General features: G+C 36.7%; 1 protein-coding gene across 1 annotated transcript in view; it reads right to left on the reverse strand.

Annotated features, from left to right (window-relative positions):
• Nucleotides 1-738: 738 nt before the first annotated feature.
• ADGRF4 (adhesion G protein-coupled receptor F4) overlaps nt 739-21702 on the reverse strand; it is a 91225-nt gene continuing 70261 nt past the window's right edge. Inside the window, exon 10 of the mRNA XM_027838276.1 lies at nt 739-894. The gene's annotated coding sequence lies outside the window, so the exon portion shown is untranslated. The remainder of the gene's footprint in view (nt 895-21702) is intronic.

Here is a 21702-nt window from a genome sequence, read left to right on the forward strand (position 1 = left end):
TGAATGTCTCCTCCCAAAACCTCCATTTAAGGAGAGCCCCTAAACCAGCCATGTATTTATTCCTCTCCAGGCTGCACTCTAGATTTTCTCTCCATCATGCCCCACGCCCTAGATTTGCACATAGTAAGAGCTTAATAAATGCTTGTTGACTAACTGACTCTATAATTGCTAACCTTTCTAATCCCCTCTCTTTCCAATCATCCAAAGTAACTTAATAAAAACTCTACTGATCAACAGGTAGTAGGATTTCAAGACTAACTTTCTAATAGTCAGCACTACATAGTCCACTTTCAGTCACTTTTTTATATCTCCCCTTAATTTTCCTTTCAACAATTTTGCCCTAACCTAATTTCCTCTCCTCACCCCACCCCCTTCAACATCAGTGTTGAAGCTCAATTCAACTTGTCCCTACTGTTGACTAAGTAGCTTACAAGTACAAATGGAAGAAAAAAGAAATACTTGTTAGAAGTAATAAGATGCTATCCTATTTCTGCAAAGATGGCACTCCTATCCTAAGTTCAAGGAGCTAATTTCAGAAGCTACAGAGGTGATTATTTTCTATCCTCCCATTCCATAATATTTAGCAACAAATGCTTTCTAAATGGACAGTTTTACATTAAGAATTACCAATACAACAACGAAAGAAATCAAGCAGAGTCCAGTAAGTAAATTATGCACACAAGGGTTTTTACTAAAAAAAAGAGCACATCCAGCTATATCTCAAGATACTGAAAAAAGACGTAGGAAAGGACCCGTGATCAGCCGTCATATTTCCATGGTGATGGTGAGCTTCCACATCTGTAGAGGGCAGGCAGTGGTGAATCTTCCGCAGCAGTATTTTATCAGCAACTGTACAATTTGTGTCTGGATTGTTCTTGAGAGAAGATCTCAATGCTAAAATGATCAACAACAAAGTCTCACTTTTGATAATGCCTTGAATGTTGGGGGAGAGGGAGGGGTTAAGAGAGGAGACTAATGAGGTACAAGTAGATGAAGGCATGAACAATTTTTCTGAACTCATGATTCCATCATTTGTATAGCTAGACCTTGGCACATTTAACTACTTTGGGAGGCAACTATTAATTCAGGGTGGGCAGCCTACCTGTTGTACATTCTAATAATTATTCTAGAAATTACCTCATTGAATTCTGATCAAAGCACTGACTAACCATGTCTCCTTAGGCCCTCTGACGAAGCATGTCACCTACTTCTTAACAGAGAAGTGACGGACACAAGCTTCAGAGACAAATATTTTTGGACATGTCTACTGTATGGATGCATTTAGCTTGATTATGCTTATTTATTACAAAATGTTGTGTGTTTGTTTCTCACTCGTGTTACTTAAGAGGTTGAGGATGAGGCTAGCAACAGTAATGCCCAAAAAAAGAGGGGTGTCATTATATCAACTTTTTTTTATAAATTTCAATGAAAAAAAAACAGAAAAAAAGCAATATACTTTTGAAAGTAACATGTAAAATGTATTATATATTTTTTAAAATTTTGAAATACTCAGTTTCACAAAGAATTCTTTTTTGTGTTCTATTGCATTTATTTTTTTAATGTCATTTTCTTTGGTTTTTAAGTTCAAGTTAATTTTTTAAATTTAAAAAATAAAAGAAAAAATGATGAATAAATCCTTGTGTGGGGTTGGAGATATGCATTGTATATTGAAATTATTAGGAAAATGTCTACTTAGAGAGATTTTTTTCCTTCGTAAATTAAACACTTGTACACATGTAGTGTATCATAGCTCTTTCAGCAGTTTCCTGAGAATTATACCAAGGCACCAGCAATCTCTTAACCTTTCTGTTAAAAGTCCAAGTTTTTTTTTTTTATTTTGTTTTTGTTTTCCCCCTCTTTGCCCCTTGTTCTAAGATAACAGTCAGGTAGCAAGAATATTCCATTGCATTCATATACAATTTGTTTAGTTACCTATTGGTCAGTCATCCAATTGTCTAAGAAGCAATCTAGGGCGTCCTCTTAGATTCTAGTTCTTTCTTTTTCCTCCCTTTTAGTTCCCCTTCAGGATCAAAAAGTGTTTTACTTAAGACTATTCCCATCCTGTTATTATCCTCCTCCCAATTAACTACCTCCTATCCCATATTCCCTTGTTTCTCTATTCTCATATTCTTCTCATGTAACCCAAGTATGAGAAGTAGCAAACTTCACCCTCTTCTTCCTCCCTTCAATATTGTAACTGGCATGTTGTTCCTTTTGCCCTTCCTTCTCTCTCCCCTCTTTGAACCCTCAGAACGTAACCAATCCTTCCGCCACCTAGGTCCTCTACTATTTTTCTTAATTCCCTTAATACCTTTGAAAATATGAAGGTTCTGAAGGCACAAATTTCTTCTACTACTATTAAAATATAAGCCCTGGATTATCATACAGCTCCTTCCAATCACTCAAATAAACCTAACTTTCTAGGTTCCTCTACAAACCTGCATTTATATTTCAAAGTTCTTACTCAGCTCTGGTCTTTTCATCAGAAATACTTTGAAAGTTCTCCATTCCATTAAAGAACTTTTTCCCCCTCCCTATAAGATTATATTCAGTTTTCCTGGGTGTTATTCTTGCTTGTAAGCCTGTATCTTTTGCTTTGGGAATATTGTATTTCTCTTGTTTTAGAAACTGCCAGGTCTCATGTGACATCAACTATAGTCTTAGTACATGAATGCCTTCTTTTTGGATGGTTTTTCTTCCTTGGTTCTTCAAAAAAGGACATACCTGGTTGCAGTCTTTCCTCTGTGAGAGATCTATGGAGAAAGAGAACAGACTTTGGAAGGCAGACATTGTGGAGAAAGTCAGTTCCCTCAAGCATATCCCTGATTTCTAGTTTGCCTCTCTGGAGACTTTGAGGCCCTTTGGTGAGATTGGGACCTCTTTCTTGGCTGACCTGAGATATCTCACTTATAGTAGGGTGGGAGAGCTCATTCATTCTGTGTATTGCATGATATATATTTACACATAGGTCCTGATTAGTTCAAACAATGAATCCCCTGAATTGGTCACGTTATTTAAATTGTCACTATACATTGCTTTGCACTAAAACCAATTACCGTATTTTACATAATTATAACTTCAGATGGAATGATTTGAATACATGAAACCACTTCTAGAGATTCATTGTTTACATTAATCAGGACATAGCTATCATCTACATAAATTCTCTGATTTCTATTTGCTATCTGCTTGGATAGAGGGGTTTACTCATTCACTATACATCATGATCTTTTGAATAACTAGCATTTTGGTGGGAAGGGGTCAAGGTTTCTAATATAAGCTTAAGATACCCTTTCTTCTTTAAGGAATGGTGATCATGAAAGTATGTTAAACCTAATAAAAATCATCTCACTAGAATAATAATGGTAAGGGAGAGGGAAGCTGATAGATATCATTTTAGTCTGGTACCCCCCTCTCTCAGGGGGAAATAGCATAGTCAGTATCATGGCCCCTTCTACAGCTCCCTACTAGTGAGGAATTGGTTTCCCTTGGAGAGTGCTAAGAATCCCAAGCTATCCATCAAAGCCTTCCCAAGAGCTACATTTAGACGAATCCATCTCAGAATACTCACGACCTACAAGGGCAACATGCATATCCTATACATATATTACTTTATTTGATCTCCACGACCCCCCGGTGAGGTAGGTGGTATTATTGTTCCCATTTTAGAAATAAAGTTCTCCATAATTTTTCCCCTTCCTACCTTTCCAGTCTTCTTACACTTTACTCCCCTCTACCTACACTGTGATCCAATGACACTGGTCTCTTTGCTGTTTTTTATACCATCTCTCAACTCCAAAGGTATTCCCTGGCTGTCCCCCATGTCTGGAATACTCTCCCATTTCATCTCCACCTACCAAATTCCCTGGTTTCCTTTAAATCTCAGCTGAAGTCCCAGCTTCAGTAAGAAACATTTGCCAATGCTCTGAGACTATTCCCAATTTATCCTGCATATTTCATGTTTGTACATAGTTCCTTGCATGTTGTCTCCCCCATGAGACTATGAGCTTCTTGAGAGCAGGGAATGCTTTTTTGCTTTTCTTTGCACTCCCAGCATTTAGCACATAGTATTTGCTTAATAAATCTTACTTGACAAACTGAGGAAACTAATGGCAATTAATGACAAATGAGGAAACTGAGGCAAACAGGGTTAAGTGACTTGAACAGGATCACACAGCTAGTGTCTGGGGCCATATTTGAACTCAAGAAAACGAGTCTTCCTGATTCCAGGCCTGGCACTCTATCCACTGCACCACCCAGCTGCTCAACAAAAGTTGACAAATTGATGAAATTGACAAACTGAAGAAACTGACACTAAATGACTTGCCCTGGGTCACACAGTCAGTAAGTTTCTGGGGCAGGACTTGAACTCAGATTTTCTTGACTGTATCTAGCACTATATACACTGTGCCACCTAACTGCTTCATTTAAAGGAATTGCCGATGCTTGGCCAGACATCTTTCTGATAACGGTGAATATGGAGGCAGAAGGAAACAGACTCTAATTCAATTATTAATTACATAATTTTAAAATCTTTTATTGCAGGCAAATTTATTTTTATTGCATTTTACAGTTCATGAATATTTAATTTTATTTCAATCACTGGAACTAGGCCTGCCTTGTATAGTACACAAGATGATTTTTGAAAGGAATAAAATTAGCTCCAGATTACTTTTACTAATAATAACTAATTTATATAGAACTTGATGTTTACAATATCCCTGTAACAATTTTCACAAAGGCAGGTAGTACAAGTATTATTATTCTTATTATATATATAAGAAAACTGAAGCTCTGAGAATTAAAGGGATTTTTGCCTATAGCTAGCAAATATCAGAACTAAGACTCAAATCCAGAGCTTCTGACTCCAAGACAAATTGCCTTAGCACTATACCATGCTTCCTTTCAAATTGCATGTTGAATCAAGTCATTTGGTTTTTTTATATACATCTTAGTATTAAAAAGTCTTTATGGGGACAGTGGACAGAACTTCTTTATGATGTCACGCTCAGTGACTAATGTTAACATTTACCCTGTCTGGGATTAGCTGTCTACATGTAAGACTGGAAGTAACAAGTCCTACAATGTGATATGGACACAGCCAACTGATTTAAAATTAAGATACCCCCTAATGACATCAATTCACTTATTAATTCAATAAACATTTGTTCAATGTCTATTATTTACCCTAATACAAAACTATATTAGTCATCTGGGATACAAATACAAAAATTAAGTGGTTCCTGCCCACAAGGAGCAATAAAATATAACATGTTACTTGAGTAATTGTAATATTTTATGCAAATATAATCACATGTTTAGTGCAAAAAAAGGATCTTAAAGGCTATCTAACCAAACCCCCTCATTTCACTAATTAAAAAAGTAAAGTCCAAAGAGGTTAAGCCACTTCAGTTCAAATTAGTAAACATTTATTAAGCTCTGACAAGTCTCAGAGACTGTGTTAAATGCAAGGGATACAAATAGAAAAAAAAAAAAGGCAATCATTGCTCTAAAAAAGTTTACAACTTAGTGGAGGAAAACAACACACAAAAGGAAGCTAAAAGAGGGGAAGGGACCACCAGGTGGAACCTGGCACAGTGGCATTATATTTCCTATGTGACTTACCCAAGGTCACACAGGTAGTAAGTGGCAGAACTGGGATTTGAAACTAGTATCCCAAACTCCTAATATAGAACATGTCTCACTGTATCTCATTGCCTCTAATTCTGAGGAATGAGAGTGCCTACATATGTGCCTTTTCCGAAGAACTAAAATTATACCTAGAAGTATTCATTTTAGAAGTCTTTCTAAAGATAATTTGCACAATTTGCTGCCTTTGATGAAAGGACATTCTCAACAACCTCAATTAAAGGCTTCCTTTGATATCTCCTCATGCTGCAAATGGGATTCTGGGATCTCAAGGATTATATTATTTCCTTTTTTAATAGTATTTTTCCCAATTCTATGTCAAAACAATTTTTAGCATTCATTTTTACATGATTTTGAGTTCCAAATTTTTCTCCCTCTAGCCCTCCCTTCCCTTTTTCCTAAAATGGTACACAATTTGATATAGGTTATACATGTGCTATCATGTAAATCAAATTTCCATATCAGTCACAGTTGTGAAAGAAAGAACAGATCAAAAGAAAAAAACATGGAAAAGAATAAAGTAAATGAAAAAAGTATGCTTCAATCTGCATTCAGAGTCCATCAGTTCTTTATCTGAATGTGGATAGCATTTTACTTTGTGAGTCCTTTGTACCTGTCTTGGATCATTGTGTTGCTGAGAAGAGCTGAGTCATCCAGAATTGATCATCACACAGTGTTGCTGATACTGTGTACAATGTTTTCTTGGTTCTGTTCATTTCACTTTTCATCAGTTCATGCAAGTATTTCTAGGTTTTTCTGAAATCAACCTGCTCGTCATTTCTTATGGGACAATAGTATTCCATTTCATTCATATATCACAGCTTATACAGCCATTCCCCCAACTGATGGGCATCCCCTCTATTTCTAATATTCTGCCTCCACAAAAAGGGCTACTATAAATATTTTTGCACATATATGTCAGTCCTTTTCCTTTTTTATGATCTCTTTGTGATACTAACCTTGCAGTGGAACTGCTGGATCAAAGGGTATGCACAGTTTGGTGGCCTTTGGGCATAATTCCAGATTGCTCTACAGAATGGTTGAATCAGTTCACAACTCTACCAACAGTGCATTAGTGTTTCAATTTCCCAGTTTTCCCACATCTTCTCCAACATTTATCATTTTCCTTTTTTGGCATATTAGCTAATCTGATAGGTGTGATATGGTACCTGAGTTGTTTTAATTTCTCTAATCAAAAGTGATTTAGAGCAATTCTTCATACACCTATAGACAGCTTTGATTTCTTCATCTGAAAACTGCCTATTCATATCCTTTGACTATGTCCCAGTTGAGGAATGGTTTATATTCTTATACATTTGACAGTTCTCTATGTATTTGAAAAATGAGGCCTTTATCAGAGAGACACTTGCTGTAAAGATTGTTTCCCAGCTTTCTGCTTTTTGCCTAATCTTGGTTGCATTGCTTTTGTTTGTGCAAAAGTTTTTTTTTTAATTTAATATAATCAACATTATCTATTTTACATTTTATAATGCTCTCTATCTCTTGTTTGGTCTTCCTTTCTCCATAGATCTGACAGGTAGACTATTTCTTGCTCTTCTAATTTGCTTAGGGTGGAACCCTTTATATCTAAATCACCTTTATATCTATATCTAAATTGACCTTATGGTATATGGCATGAGATGTTGATCTATAGCTAGTTTATGCCCTATTTTTTTCCAGTTTTCTCAGCATAATTCTAGGATCCCAAACTCCTAATATAGAACATGTCTCATTGTATCTCATTGCCTCCAGTTTTCTCCTTTCTGTTTCTATTCTGTTTCCTCCAAAGGTCTGTCATATCTAACTTTTCTAATATTCTATTCACCTCGTTAATGTCTTTCTTGTTTATTATTTGGTTAGATTTATCAACTTCTGAGAGGAGACAGTTGAGGTCCCCCACTAGTATAGTTTTGCTGTCTGTTTCTTTCTGTAATTCACTTAATTTCTCCTTTAAGAATTCGGATGCTATACTACTTGATGCATATATGTTTAGTATTGATACTCCTTCATTGTCTATGGTACCTTTTAACAAGATGTAGTTTCCTTCCTTATCTCTTTTAATTAGGTTTATTTTTGCTTTTGCTTTGTCTGAGATCAGGATTGCTGCCCCTACTTTTTTTTTTTTTAACTTCAGCTGAAGTATAATAGATTCTGCTCTAGGCCCTTATCTTTACTCTGTGTAGTGTGTGTGTGTGTGTGTGTGTATGTCTGCTTCAAGTGTGTTTCTTCTTATAAACAACATATTGTAGGATAGTAGTTTTTAATCCACTCTGCTATCCACTTCCATATTATGAGAGAGTTCATCCCATTCATATTCACAGTTATGATTACTAACTATGTATTTCTTTTCATCCTATTTTTCCTCCTGCTTGTCCTCTCTCTCCTTTCACCCTTTCCCTCCTCCATAGTATTTTGCTTCTGTCTACTGCCTCCCCTAGTCTGCCCTCTCTTCTGTCAACCCCCCACCTTACTTAATCTCCTCCCCTTCCACAATATTCTATATTCTACTTGTTTCTAATATTTCTATATTCAATTGACTGTGTATATTACTCCCTCTTTGAGTCAATACTGATGAGAGTAATGTTCAAACAATGCCCATAGCCCACCCTCTCATTTTTCCCTCCACTGTAAGAGATTTCTTGCAGCTCTTCATGTGAAATAATATATCCCATTTTACCTCTCCCTTCCTTCTGCACCCAGTATACTCTTCTTTCTCATCCCTTAATTATTTTTATGTCATGCCCTCAAGTTCACCTTATACCCATCCCCTCTATCTATGTATTTTCATTTTAATTATAGTACTAGTAGTGCAATTTTTTAATTACGAGTATCATCTTCCCATATAGGGATGTAAACAGTTTGGTTCCATTGAATCTCTTATGTTTTCTTTTTTTCTTTTTTTCACTTCTTAGGCTGCTCTTGAGTCTTGATATTGGAGATCAAGTTTTTTGTTCAATTCTGGTCTTCTTAGGAAAGTTTGAAGTCTTTCTACTTGATTGAATGACCATTTTCCCCCTTGAAGTATTATGCTTAATTTTGCCAGGTAGATGATTCTTGATTATAGTCCTAGCTCCTTTGCCTTCCAGAATATCATGTTCCATGACAGCAAATCCTTTAAATATTGCAGCTGCTAAGTCCTGTGTAATCCTGATTGTGGCTCCCCAATATTTGAATTGTTTCTTTCTGATCACTTGCAGTATTTTTTCCTTGACTTGATAGTTCTGAAACTTGGCTATAATGTTCCTTGAAGGTTTTATTTTGTTTTATTATTTTTATTAATTTTATTTTTGGGATCTCTTTTCTGAGATGATTGGTGGATTCTTTCAATGCCTATTTTGCCTTCTGGTTCTAGGATATAAGGACAGTTTTCCTTGATATTATATATAATATGTGTGTGAGGCATTTGGGGTTGGGTTAAGTGACTTGCCCAGAGTCACACAGTTAGTAGGTGTTACATGTCTAAGTCTGGATTTGAACTCAGGTCCTCCTGACTCCAGGGCAGCTACTCTATCCACTGTGCCACCTAGCTGCCCCTCCCTTGATTATTTCTTGAAAGATGCCCTCCAGGTCCTCCTTTTGATCATGACTTTCAGGTAGTCCAATGATTCTGGCATTGTCTCCCCTAGATCTATTTACCTAAGTCAGTTGTTTTTCCAATGAGGTATTTTACATTTTCTTCTATTTGTTTCATTCATTTGAATTTGTTTGGTTGATGCTTGATGTCTCATTAGCTTCCACTTGACCAATTCTAACTTTTAACCAGTTGTTTTTCTCAGTTAGCTTTTGTACTTTCTTTTCCATTTGGCCAATTGTATTTTCTTTTCAATTTATTTTCAACTTAAATACCAAAATTTAAATATACAATAAGAAAAGAAAAAGAAACATTATAAACTTAAAATACTAAAACATAAATACAAAATAAGAAAAAAAAATTTTAAAAAAGCAGTTTGTTCCTTCTTTCTTATTTAGGATGGGTAATCAGATGACTTTTTTTGAGCTTGTCAAAACTACGCCTAAAGAGTAAAGAGGATCCTAATAAAAAGCATGAAGGATTCTCCTGTAAATGTATGAATTTTTGTCCATGGATTGTGTCTCACCTATTTTAGCTACTCATTTTTTTTTTTTGCTTCCTTCACTGACACTAAATTGCACTGACTTTCCTACCCTATATTGTACACTTAATCTCAATGACACTTCTACCATGCTTTCCCTACCATGCTCTGGCAAGTCTCACCTCCCCCACACACATATACCTACTTTTCAGTTTATCTTTATGTGCTTTCTCTCACTAGAATGTAAGCCACTTACAGGCAGGAAATGTCTTCATTTCTGGTTATATGTATATTCCTAGCACTTAATATAGTGCCTGGAACATAGTAAGCACTTAATAATGCTTATTGACTTTATTTGACTTGTTCCATATAGTTGAGGTCATAGGATAAGGGATCTCCTCCAAGAAGAAATGTTCTCTATATGTTAAAATACAGAATACTGATGTTGTAAGTGTGGATGCAAATAGACTGTAGTTTCTTATGTAGTATAGGAAAAGTAGAGTTAGATAATCAGAATTTGTCCTTGTGTCTCCTTCCAGAAGAGTGGATGCTCAGACAAGCACACATAAGCATGCCAGTCTTTGGTACAGATATATCCCTACAGTGAGTGGAGAAAGAGGATTCACCAGGTTAGCACAGAGCTTGATGATATCTTTAAAGCCATCCATTTCTTTTGCTTTGAAATTCCAAGTTCACAAAACAGCCATCTGAAAAACTGGTTACATTGTCTATGTGACCCAGCCAGAGGATATGAGTGTATTATTACAGATATATTTCATTGTATAAATAATATATCAGAGAGAGGTAGCATGATATAGTAGCAAGAGAGGCTGTCTTGGAATTAAGAAGATGTGGGTTCTCAACTCACCCTTGACACAAACTACCATCTCTCAGTGACCCCAGGCAACTCACTAAGACTTTAAGTTACAGAGAAGGTGACAGACAGCAATGATAGTGAGAGTTTCTTCACTTTGAGTTCCATATACTAATGGAATCACAGGCCCACTTTAAAAATAAATTAAATATTATAACAACGTTATAAGCCAACCTTTTATGAGGAGGTAATATATTACATGGAGGAGAGGGGAAGAGAGAAACTTTTAAGTTTGACACTGTAATGGAAATTTTTTTTTATTTTATTTTTTTTCTTCCTGCAACTTTTGGTTAACTGAAAACCTGTCTTCTGTTAATATTAACCTCACCTGACCAAAACCTATCCCATGGGATTAGAAAATGTATTTAAAGCCTTAAACATTCATTAGATAAGAAGCCGGAGGAAGTATCTCAACTGTCCCTGACTCCTTAGAAACATGTAAATCTTCCTCCTTAATCAACCTATTTGTGAACTCTCTAAATATAGTTTAATTTGTAACCTTAGTTTACTATAGAGTTTGTTTGACAAGATTCTTTTCCTTAGGGGATATATGAGATCATGAATCTAAGTAAGTATGTACATCTTTTATGACATTGAAGGAAGTGTGTTATTATTAATCTGTCTTTTCTTTAACTTTTATGGACTAAGAGGAATATATAAGATTGCAATATGTAAAAGAATCGTTTCTCTATGGCTAATATGAAAATATGTTTTGCATGATTTTATATATATAATTGATGTCATATCGCTTGCCTTCTCAGTGGGTAGGGGAGGTGTGGGAGCCCAAGAGAGAATTTGGAATTCAAATTTTTAAAAGAAAAGAATGTTAAAAATAAGAATTATTTTTCTTCCACTCTGACATATTTTTGCCCATAAGGGATCTTGTTATAATCCTAATAGCTCTTCAGATTTATTGTTTTCTCTGAGGCCTCTCTGATTTGTTTGAAGTTTGACCATAATAATAAAACCTAGGTTTTTACCTCTATAATTTCTGCATTGTGGTAAATATATTTGGCAGTAATTACCTACCATATGAACTCATAGAAGAGATATTTCTCACATAACAACACTAATGATTACCATTCTGCTTTGACAAAAGCAAAAAAAACTTCATCTGAAGTTCCCCATATCAACAAAATCACAAGTCCGATTAAAATAGTAGCTCATATTTAAATAGTTCTTTAAGGTCTTCAAGGCACTTTATTTACATTGCCCCTAGAAGGTAGTTTATGTAATTATTACTATTCTCACTTTACAAATTAAAAAACTAGGTCTCAGAGAGGTTAAATGATTTGCCTAGGATCACACAATGTTTGAGGCAGAATTTGAACCCAGGTCTTCTGGTTCTGAGCCCAGAATTCTTCCCACTCCAGTTAGTGTTACATTTACTCTTTTTTGCCCCAAGCCCCATGATGCAGTTCCTAGTCCTTCTCCAAATATCAACTAAAGGAACAACTATAACTATTAACTTCTATCTTTGTCTTTGATTGTATCAGTTTACTTCCCTCCTGTGGGACAATGTATCTGCTACTCAACTGGAGGAAGAAAGGACCCAGTTCTGGGAAGAGAAGTTAGAGGAAAGAAGTCATAAACCCTGACACCTCGGGGCTATGTAATTTGGATCTTCTGAGTCACCCTGGTTCACACAGTAGAAATTCAAAGTTTTAAATTAGAAGAAATCCTGCTGGGCATGATTTATTGCTCCTAAAATGGGCTGTGGCAAAGTAAGGTGTGAGAATCCTGTAAAATGACTCATCTCCAGCCATAATTACTATTTTTCAATCACCTACCAGGTGGCTGATATTTTTTTATCGGCCCTCGGCTTGGGTCTGTTATAGGTTTGCTTGACTTCTGGTAATCTTCCTTAGTTACTGAAAACTATTGATCTTCTTTTCCACACTTCTCAGTTTGTTAATAAGCTCCTTGTTATAAGTGTCCCCACAGGCATCAGAGACCAGCTTGACCTGTTAAATGATCAAAGTTGGTTCCTATTAGCATGTTCTTTACTCTAAGTTGAAACTAGGAAGCTACAAAATGAGACAAGTCTGAATTTTAATATCTCTAGAACAAAGTTTGTTTGTTTTTTTCCCAGTGGTCCAGTCAGTTATATGAATTTGGTTGCCCATCTATGGCAGAGAGTCATCTGTACAACTTGGAACCAGGGTGAGACCAGGGAATGTCTGGAGGAAAAAACCAGTGATCAATCAATCGACAAAAAAGTTATTTGTTTTATATCTACAATGTGCCAGACACTCTACTTGGCAGTGGGCATACAAAGACAAAAATGAAATAGAACTTGCCCTCAAAGAACTTACATTCTATTGGGAGATACAATATGTAGACATATAAGTAAATCCAGAATTTATGAAAAATAAATACAAAGAATTTTATGGAGGAAGAGGAAAAGGAGTAAGTCAGCATGGTTACTTGGCCCATGATTGCAGCTTCCTGTGAACGTGGAAGCATAAAATGTAAAAGATCAGCCACCAATCAAACAATCCATCAGCTAGCATTTATTAAGCACCTCCTATGTAGCAGTTAGATGGTTCAGTGAGTAGAGCCCTGGGCCTGGATTCAGGAAGACCTGAGTTAAAATCCAACCTCAGACACTCACTAGCTGTGTGATTGTGGGCAAGTGACTTAGCTTCTTTTTGCCTAGGAGGCAGCTAGATGGCTCAGTGAATAGAGCCCTGGTCCTGGATGCAGGAAAACCTGAGTTCAAATCTGTCCTCAGACTCTTACTAGCTATGTGACCCTGGACAAGTCACCTAACCTCTGTTTGCCTTAATCTACCAGAAAAGGAAATGGCAAGCCACTCCAGAAAACACCATGGAAAGTATGGTCCATGAGGTCGTGAATAATCTGATATGACTGAATGACTAATCAACAAATGTGGCAGATGCTGTACTAAGCAAGAAAAAAAGGATTATCCCTGTCTAAGGGATGACATGGGACAATAGAGCTTTGGAGTAAAATAATAATAATAACAACATTTCTATAGCCTATTAACATTTTGCAAAGTACTCAATAAACACCTCACTTGAGCCTCATAACAACCCTACCAGGTAGATATTAGCATTCCTGTTTTATAGATGTGAAAATTGAGGTTCAAAGAGTTTAAGTAATTTGCCTAGGATCATATAGCTGGTAAGCATCACAGATGGGATCTGAAGCTAGGTCTTCCTGAATCCAAATTCAACACTAGTCTAGCCATCATGTCATGCTTCCTCTTAAGGTAAAGTTAAATTACAATGCAAACTAGTCATTAGAAAGAATTTACATTCAGATAGAAACATCTGCACATTTTGGTGAAACTTAGTATGACATTGAATGACATTTTTTTAAACATTCCAGATAAAATCTGTAAACTGAGGCATATTACCACTTTTCATGTTACATAATTTAGTACTTAATTTATCTTGTTTGGTATTGAAAGACAGAATGGTGAGTACATAGTTTTTCAAGGGTAGTATGCAAGACCTAAATTCAAATCCAGTCTTCAATACTCACTAGTTTTGTGATCCTGTGCAAGTCACTTAACTAACTTCCCTGAGCATCATTTTCTTTACATGTAAAATGGAAGCAATAATAGCACCTCCCTCACAGGGCTATTGTGAGGTTAAATATGAGCTAGTATTGTCTTGCTCTAATTGAGGGTTCCCACCCCTCAAAGGTTAGACCTATGGTTTATTCTTCTCTTATATCCCTTCTCTTCTATCCCTCTTGTATCCCTTGTATTCTCTTGTATCCTAGTAGAATGCTAACCACAATAGGTGTTTGATAAACATAGGCTTTAGTTATAATTCTAGGTTGATAGTCAGGGTTGATATTGCTGATGTTGTCAAAGTTACTTGAGACATTCATGTAACTTTCATCTCCTTTCTTTCCTTTGCCTTCCAAATTGTTTAAACTATTGTAGAACTGGAAGGAGCCTTAGAGCTTAACTAATCCAATTCCTTCATTTTATTTAAATTGCTTTTTTTTTTCATCTCAGAGGCTCAAAGGATCATAGGTTTAGAGTTGGAAAGGACCAGAGAGATCATGAAGTCCAACCTTCTCATTTTGAAGAAGAGACAACTGAGACCAAGAGAGGTTAAGTGACCTGACCAAGGCCACCAAGCTAGTATTTGAGGCACTCCCTCCACTAGCATGCCTTTCAGTCCTACCACTTATTGTCATTCATTGGGATTTTTATCCGTATCTGGATATGGATATTCATATCTGACCTGAATTTAAATCTTGCCTTAGACCAGGGGTGGGGAACCTGCAGACTTGAGGCCACATGTGGCCCTCTAGATCCTTAAATGAGACCCTTTGACTGAATCTAAACTTCACAGAACAAATCCCTTTAATAAAAGGATTTGTTCTGTAAAACTTGGACTTAGTCAAAGACCTAGAAGACCTAGAAGGCTACATGTGGCCTCAAGGCCATAGGTTTTCCACCCCTGCCTTAGACACTCACTGGCAGTGACCCTAGACAAAGTACTTAACCTTTCTTGGCCTCAGTTTCCTCATCTGTAAAATGGAGTAATAATAGTACCTATCTCACAGGGTTATTGTGGAGAACAAATAAACTAATACATAAAAATGCTTTGCAAATTCTAAAGCAAGCACTACATAAATATTAATGATGATGACTGATAATGATGATGATGAGATATGCTGGTACCCCAGAACCAGACACTGCATATAGGTTCTGCCCATAGTACAGCTTCCCCTAATCCCTTGTTACTGTAAAGGGCATGACAATTTACTGCCCTGTGTGTCCACTCAGATTCTCTACAAATCTGAGGTCTATGCTTTCTAGTACTAACTGATCACCCCTACTGTTCCTTTATACACCTCTATATTAACCCTCTCCCCTCCCCCCACTCACTGTACCCTCTGAAAACCCTGGTCTATTGTTAACTATTAGACCTGTGCTCTTCCCTAATAATTATAGCTGGAAGAAAAAAATTCCGTCAAGAAGCCCATAACGCAAGCAGATAAACCAATAGGGAAGATACTAAGAGCAGAAGGGAAGATGGGTAATAAGACTTCTAAAAGATTGCAAATATCTCTAAATAAGTATTTTAAGACAAAGGGAATTGAACCAACCCTTGAAACAAAGAACTCTATGGATTCCCAAAAGAGCATGGAACCAAATAGATTGTTCCAAAATGATATGAGAACCTTGAGAGAAGAATTTAAACGAGGAAAAAATGTACTATATATGTTCTTTATGGAAGAAATAATTAGCAGAATAGAAAAGCTTTAATCCACAGGGGCATGTCTCTCCAAATAAGTAAAAGAACAAGAGATTGAGAATACAAATATACTGAAGTGAAGAACAATCTGGAAGAAGAGAAGCAGAAAACAAGAGTATTAAAATAACAAATGATCTCTCTAAGCAAAATACATTGATCTCAGAAGATAGGATGTGTAGAAACAATTTAAGGATCACAGGCTTCCCAGAAGATCATGACAGGAAAATAACTCTGGCAGCTAAGTGGAGGATGGTTTAAATGGAAACATGAGGCAGGGAGACCAATCAAGTGACTATCACAATAGTCCTCAATAGTCGAGGCCAGGGCATTGAGTGCTTGCACATAAGGAAATAACATCAACTTGTCTAATGCCCTGGAGGGTAAATCACTGGAGTTAAGAGAGTGGAGAGAAAAGGATATAATACAAAAGATGTTGTGAAAGTAGACGCAACAAGATTTGGTGATGGTTTATATATGTGAGGTGAGTGAAGTGATGTCAAGAATGATCCAAAATTACAGCTGGGAGAATTTTAGTTCCTTTGACAGGAATAGAAAAGTTGGGAAGAGAAGAGGGTTTGGGGGGGAAAGATAATGAGTTCTTTTTTAGATGTATTGAATTTGAGACACCATTGAGGCTTGTTTGTTCGTCTTTCCCCCAGAAGACAATCAGCCCCAGCAATTACTCAAAGGCATTAGACAAGTTTATGTTGTCTCCTTATTCCCTTTTTATGGTAAAAGGACCTACCATCTGTAATCCTTTTCTTTCTTTTGGGATCTTCCCCTCTTTGAGTTATTTCAAATGTAATTTATCAATACCTTTAAAATTAGATATAAACATATATATATATATATATATATATAAAATATATATAAAAATATATATTTGTTTGTATTCCACTGGGTCCAGCTGCTCTTCTTGCCCTCACCTTCTTGAGTTCCATTGCTACTTCCTTAACCTCAGGTACAGAAGTGGTAGCTGTGTATAATGTGGCCACCTTGCTATTCTCACTTATGAGAATGAAGATAAGAAGAAAAATGGAAGTTGTGACTTTACCGGCATTGAAAACTCCTAAATAAAAAAAACTTTCTCTATTAATTCAGGTCTGCACATTTTCTGCAACCAACTTAGAGTCTTATAAAGTTGCCTAGAACAGTGGAATCAAACTCAAGTAGATATGGGAACCACTTATCTGATCATAAGGATCCATGAAAGCCACATATTGAATTAGTTTTAAAATGTAGTGTTACCTAAGTTTTACTGTATTTTTTAATTTATTTTGTTAAATATTTCTCAACTATACTTTAATTTGGTTTGGGCCACACTCAGGAGTGTTGTGGGCAGTGGGGAGTGTTTTTGACCCCTCTTATCTAGACATGTGCAGAGTCACACAGCCAATATGTTTCAGAGCTGGGACTTGTCTGATTGACTCTCTAACCACTGCAACGTGAGGCCTCTCATAATCCGTGGGAACAGATCACTATAAAAATGTCAACAAATCTTTTCCATTTCATATCTCTTATCCTCCTCTCAGCCAAGCTTCTTCCAAACTTACTTTTCCTCAATTGTTATTCACTATCTTAGAGGCAATTCTGCTATTTACTGTCTTAAAGAAGCAATTATGCTTATAATCATTGAATCTCAGATGTAAAGTAGGCTTTAGAGATTATCTTGTCCTACCACATAATTTTATGGATGGTGAAGTGAAGTGATAAAGTAACTCATCCAAGGTTAGTAACATGAATGGGGCTTGAATACAGGTTACATGTCTCTCAATTCAGCTTTACTCATGCTACATGACACTTCCCTCCACCACTCTCCCCTCCCACCATGCCACTCTTGGCTTTAATAATCCTCTCTTAATGTTTTGTAAATGAGGTTGCATTTGAAACCAGTGTTACTCATGACTATCATGTCTCTCTGTTTGGCTAGGAAATTAAATAGTGCTGACTAAGGCAGTTTCTAGGCTATTAAGGACTCCTCATTGTGACAACATTTGTGTATCATTTAAATTCTGCAAAAGGGTCACATTCACAGTCAATGTCTTTATTTTTGTCCATTTCTCACTTTTTTTGAGGTATGCTTATTTTAAAAGTTTAAATTGGATCTGTTGTAATGGCACATAACATCTTCCTCTTGTTTCTTGCTTTTTTTTTATTTGGTGAGTTAAAATCTGGTTAAGAAGCTTATACTTGACATGGGTCTCGAAGATGGTGGAGGGAAAGCAGTGACTGTCTTGAGCTCTCTCCCAAAGCCCTCCAAATACCTACAAAAAATGGCTCTAAACAAATTCTAAAGCAGCAGAACCCACAAAAAGATAGAGTGAAACAAATTTCCAGCCAAAGACAGCCTGGATGGTTGATCAGAAAGGTATATCAGGCCGGTCTGGGAGAGGAGCGCAGCGCTGTGTGGGCGCACAGGCTGCAGCACACCTGGAGCAGGCCTCAGAAGACTGAATTGCAGGCAGCTGTGGCGGTTTCCAGACTTCTCAACCCACAACGCCAAAGACAACTTAGAAGGTCAGTGGGAAAAGTCTGTGACTGCAGTGAGAGAGGAGCGAGGTCTCAGCTGCAAGTCTCGAGTGAGGCCCGGGGCCACGGCTTTTTCCTGAGCTTCTGGCCCACAGACTGAGGGGGAATCCAGTGGCTGATCAGAAGGGGATTGCAAGGATCTCTTTGCCAGTGCTGAGGCAGGAATCTCTTGCTTTACCAGTGCTTAGATCTGGGTCACAGTTCTGAGGGGCGGTCCTGGGGCGAGGAGGAATGCTGGGTGTGGTGGAGCTTGTTGTGGTGGTGGAGATAAAACACCTCACCCCTTATCATACCACCTTGGAAGAACTGAAAATTTACAGGTCCCTAGAAGTACATCTGAAAACAGCTGTACAAACCCCGGAAGCTTGGGACAGTACACTCTTCACATTGGAAGCAGACTTTTACCTTAACAAAGAGTTTAAAACTCAAGTAATTGGCCGGGATCATGAGTAAGCAGCACAAAAAGAGTCAGACTATATTATCTTACTTTGGTGACAAAGAAGAGCAAAACATACAACCAGAAGAAGACAACAAAGCCAAAGCTCCTACATCCAAAGCCTCCAAGAAAAATATGAATCAGTCCCAGGCCATGGAAGCGCTCAAAAGGGATTTTGAGAAGCAAGTAAGAGAAGTAGAGGAAACACTGAGAATGATGCAAGAAAATCATCAAAAACAAGTCAACAGCTTGCTAAAGGAGACCCAAAAAAATACTGAAGAAAATAACACCTTAAAAAATAGCCTAACCCAAATGGCAAAAGAGGTCCAAAAAACCAATGAGGAAAAGAATGCCCTAAAAAGCAAAATTGGACAAATGGAAAAGAAAGTCCAAAAGATTACTGAAGAAAATACTTCCTTAAAAATTAGAATAGAGCAATTGGAAGCTAGTGACTTTATGAGAAATCAAGACACTGTAAAACAAATCCAAAAAAATGAAAAATTAGAAAACAATGTGAAATATCTCATTGGAAAAACAACTGACCTAGCAATTAGATCCAGGAGAGAGAATTTAAAAATTATTGCACTATCTGAAAGCCATGATCAAAAAAGGAGCCTAGATATCATCTTTCAAGAAATTATCAAGGAAAACTGTCCTGATATTTTAGAACCAGAGGGCAAAATAGAAATTGAAAGAATCCACCCATCTCTTCCTGAAAGAGATCCCCAAAGGAAAACTCCTAGGAATATTGTAGCCAAATTCCAGAGTTCCCAGGTCAAGGAGAAAATATTGCCAACAGCCAGAAAGAAACAATTCAAGTATTGTGGAAATGCAATCAGGATAACACAAGATTTAGCTGCTTCTACATTAAGGGACTGCAGGGCATGGAATATAATATTCCAGAGAGCAAAGGAGATAGGATTACAACCAAGAATCACCTACCCAGCAAAACTGAGTATAATCCTTCAGGGGGAAAAATGGACATTCAGTGAAATAGAGGACTTTCAAGCATTCTTGATGAAAAGACCAGAGTTCAATAGAAAATTTGATTTTCAAATACAAGACTTGAGTGGAACATGAAGCGGTAAACAGGAAAGAGAAAATCATAAGAGACTTATTGAGGTTGAACTGTTTACATTCCTTCATGGAAAGATATTTGTAGCTCATGAGACCTTTGTCAGTATTAGGGTAGTTGGAGGGGAAAAATTATATGTATATATATGTAGATATAGATAGATAGAGGGCACAGGATGAGTTGAAAATGAAGGGGTCATATCTGGAGAATAAAATTAAGAGATGAAAGAGGAATATACTAGGAGAAGGAGAAAAGGAGAGGTAGAACAGGGTAAATTATCCCACAAAAAAATAAAAAACAGAAAAGAAAAGGCTCTTATAGTGGAGGGGAAATGGGGGGAGGTGAGAGGCAATGAGTGAATCTTATCCTCACAGGATTTGACTTAGGGAGGGAATAACATACACACTCAATTGGGTGTGGAAATCTGTCTTACCCTACAGGAAAATAGGGGGGGAAAGGACAAGAGAGTAGGGGAATGATAGAGAGAAGGGCAGATTGGGAAAGGGAGTAATCGGTAGCAAATACTCCTGAGGAGGGTCAGGGTCAAAAGAAAGAATAGAATAAATGGGTGGGCAGGATAGGATTAAGGGAAATAGAGTTAGTTTTTCACAGCATGTGTACTATGGAAGTGTTTTGCATAACTGCACATATGTAGCTTATGTTTAGTTGTGAGCCTTTTCAATGAGGGTGGGTGCGGAGGGAGGAAGGGAGAAAATTTGGAACCCAAAGTTTTAAAAACACATGTTTAAAAAAAATGTTTTCACATGCAACTGGGAAATAAGAAATACAGGAAATGGGATACAGAAATCCATCCTGCTCTACAGGAAAATTGAAGGGGAAAGGGATAAGAGAAGGGGGGGAGAGATAGAAGGGAAGGCAGACTAGGAGAAGGGGTATTTAGAATGCATGCCATCTTTGGGTTGGGGGGAGGATGAGATGGAGTGAAAATTTGGAACTCAACATCTTGTGGAACAAAAAAAATAAAAATTATAGTTAAAAAATTTAAAAAATAAAAAAACTGAAAAAAAATTGAAAAAAGAAGCAGCTTATACTTAAGGACAGAATTTGAATTTCTCATGACTTAAAGGAATGACACACTGTTGACCAAGAGTACACCTATCAAGGCTAGTAAAAATATATATTTGCTTGGAATCTTATGAATCTAAACCAGATGCCTTGTAGATGAAAAAAATATGGGGAGGAAAAAAGTTACCCACAAAGATCTGCCACGAAGCATAACAGGTACAACATAGAAAGAAGCAAAGACAGGAAAAGGGAGGAGGAACAAGCATTTGTTAAGCACCTATTATGTGCCAGGCACTGTGCTAAGCACTTTACAAATATTATTTCATTTAATCAAATAGAATACCAATAGAAAGAACTAGCAATTCACAGAATTGTATCCAAGGAGAAAACCAGAAATAAAACCCACAACCTCAGATATCTCCACAAAAATGCATGAAATATGGGTGAACTAGAGATCTAAAGCAAAGAAATAAATTTAATCTTAACTAGGCAGATAGTTGAAGACTCTCCTAGTTACAATGTAACTCTTCTACTCCAGGTTTGTGATCTCTTTCTGGAGTTTCTCATCTCTTTTCTCCTTTTATTTAGGTGTTCTCCAGAATACTCCCCTAAACAATATTGCCTTTGTTGCTCCTTCCGTTGAAACTTACCCAAATGTTTTCTGTCACACTTTTCATTTCTAATCCTTGGATTTTGTCAAATAAGTATATTTTATTACATAAATATAATATTATTTCATTTAATCAAATAGATTATAATATATTACATATATTATATATATGTAATCTTTACTAGGATTGTGTGACCTTTGTAGC

Source organism: Vombatus ursinus, unplaced genomic scaffold (genome assembly GCF_900497805.2).
Source record: "Vombatus ursinus unplaced genomic scaffold, bare-nosed wombat genome assembly UNPS02014826.1, whole genome shotgun sequence".
Taxonomy (NCBI): domain Eukaryota; kingdom Metazoa; phylum Chordata; class Mammalia; order Diprotodontia; family Vombatidae; genus Vombatus; species Vombatus ursinus.